Genomic DNA, 2,969 nt, shown 5'->3' on the forward strand with positions numbered 1-2,969 from the left:
TGATTCCTAGCTTGGCTCGTTCTATTCCTTCTCTGCATTATCACCAATTCAAACCCTATCCTTCAAAGTTTACTTTGTATAAAAAGAATTAATTTACTTCCCTAAACCACAGTGAAATTTACAATAGTTAATTCCTACGACATTTTATTCTGTCCACTTTTTCTTACTGTCTGCAATCTGTCATCTTGTGTTGTTCTCCAACTACTCGTAGCATGCCGCGAAGAGATAAACTGTGTAGTCTAGCTCTTTCATTTCCTACTCCAGTTAAAAAAAAAAAAAAGCCAAATTCTTTGTCATCAAGTTGATTCTGACTCATAATGACCCCATGAAACACAAGTTAGAACTGCTCCATGATACGGTTTTCTTGTCCATAATCTTTATGGAAGCAGATTGCCAGCCCTTTCTTCTGCAGTGCCCCAGGGTGGATTAGAACTGCCAACTTTAAGTTTAGTGTTGCTGTTGTTAGGTGCCGTCAAGTCGGTTCCAACTCATAGAAGCCCTATACACAACAGAATGAAACACTGCCCTTGATCCTGCGCCATCCTTACAATCGTTGTTATGCTTGAGCTCATTGTTGCAGCCGCTGTGTCGATCTACCTTGTTAAGGGTCTTCCTCTTTTCCACTGACCCTGCGCTTTGCCAAGCATGATGTCCTTTTCCAGGGACTGATCCCTCCTGACAACATGCCCAAAGTATATGAGACACAGTCTCGCCATTCTTGCTTCTAAGGAGCATTCTGGTTGTACTTCTTCCAAAACAGATTTGTTCGTTCTTTTGAAGTCCATGGTATATTCAATATTCTTCACCAACACCACAATTCAAGGCGTCAATTCTTCTTCTGCCTTCCTTATTCATTGTCCAGCTTTCACATGCATATGATGTGATTGAAAATAGCATAGCTTGGGTCAGGCGCCCCTTAGTCTTCAAGGTGACATCTTTGCTTTTCAACACTTTAAAGAGGTCTTTTGCAGCAGATTTACCCAATGCAATGCGTCTTTTGATTTCTTGCCTGCTGCTTCCATGGCTGTTGATTGAAGTAAAACAAAATCCTTGACAACTTCAATCTTTTCTCCATTTATCATGATGTTGCCTGTTGGTCCAGTTGTGAGGATTTTTACTTTCTTTATGTTGAGGTGCAATCCATACTGAAGGTTGCGGTCTTTCATCTTCATTAGTAAGCACTTCAAGTCTTTTTCAGTCTGTCAGTTTGTCGTACTGTGGAGGTTCCGTGTTGCTGTGATGCTGGAAGCTATGCCACCAGTATTCAGATTCCAGCAGGGTCACCCATGGAGGACAGGTTTCAGCTAAGCTTCCAGACTAAGACTAGGAAGAAGGACCTGGCAGTCTACTTTTGAAAAGCATCAGCCAGTGAAAACCTTAAGGTTAGTACTGGATCGCAAATGGTTTGCACCACCCAAGGACCTCTCCACATGGGTGGCGTAATCCTAAATACAGACTTCACGAGATTTAACCTCTATCCTCTGTCCATTCAGGGCTGGGACTAGGGAGAGGCAAACAAGACGCCTATGGGAGCAAAATTTAAGGAGATACTCTTAATAAAATCGTTGGGCCAAAGGATAAGGGTATTTTTGCTTGGAGCCCTGGTGGCACAGTGGTTAAGAGCTCGGCTGCTAACCAAAATGTCGGCAGTTCAAATCCACCAGCTGCTTTTTGGAAATCCTACAGGGAAGCTCTACTCTGTCCTATGGGGTCGCTATGGGTCAGAATTGACTCAAGGGCAGTGGGCTTGGTGGCTTAAGTACTCTGTAGCCAATAGCGTCTTCTAAAAAGATAGTACCAACTGATAGTACCACCAATAATCAACAAACTTGGCAGTTTTGCAAAAGTTTGTCAAGACTGGAAGTCATATTTGTGAAGAAAAAGAAAAAATCCTTAATGTTCCGGTTTATAATTGGTATCTCAAGTTTCATTTAATGGTAATGAGTCTACATATAATGAGCATAAAAATCAGCCAAGCATTATCAATGACTCATTAATGATGTTCAAGGCAGGGCTTGTAGTTTCCATTCTAGGGGCGGGGAAAACATTTCTTGAGTTGATTTTCACAGGCTACCCAGTTAAAAAGTGGCAAAGTGAGCATTTGAGCTCAGGTCAGCTCAGCTACAAACTATGGCTGCGTTCACTACATCGTGTGTGTTTCTTTGTACCACGTGTTTATTTGTTACTTATATTTCTTCCTTTTGAAATACCTGTTCATGGACTTTGAATTTCTGATTCCATAATTTAAACCTCTCAGAAATGAAAGTGGTCAGCTTTCTTATCACTCACTCTGAAGTTGTTTAGATTATAAATTGTACCCACTTGAACAATGCTGTTGTGTTAGATTGCTTACATTGTACAGTAAGAATGTGTGGCTGTATGTGGTGTGTTTGAGAGTGTGGACTCTAGAGTCCATAGATTAGTCCTGTTTCTGCCAATTTCTAGCTGCCACCTCCTAGCCACTCAACATTTTTGTGCCTCAGTTTCCTTGTCAGTCAAATGAGAGAAATGATTGCATCTACCACACAGAATTGTGAGAAAAATTCAATAAGCTAATTACATACAAAGCATTTCAAAGAGTGTCTAACACTTAGTAAGCATTTAATCATATTAAAAAAAAAAGGGGGGGGTGGAATAAAAAGTCCAAGGAAGGAGAAAGAAAAAGAAACATGTCTGATCAGGTATGGAATTCCAGATACCCTGCTCTCTCCCACATACCATCCACAGGCTTCCCAATATAAAGATGGCAATAAGCATACACTAAAGAGTATTTATTTATTGTATTAAAAGGGGAAACTAAATTTAAAAAATGGTAAGCTTTTCCAAGCAGATGAAACAATCAAACTGCATAACAAATGAAATATTTTCTTCCTAAAATGATATGGGGTATACCTAACACGATGTAGAAAAAAGGAACACAATTTTTTTGTAGGAAATCTTTCCTTTTTCCAGATAACAGAAACATACCT

Source organism: Loxodonta africana, chromosome 5, assembly GCF_030014295.1.
Source record: "Loxodonta africana isolate mLoxAfr1 chromosome 5, mLoxAfr1.hap2, whole genome shotgun sequence".
NCBI lineage: Eukaryota > Metazoa > Chordata > Mammalia > Proboscidea > Elephantidae > Loxodonta > Loxodonta africana.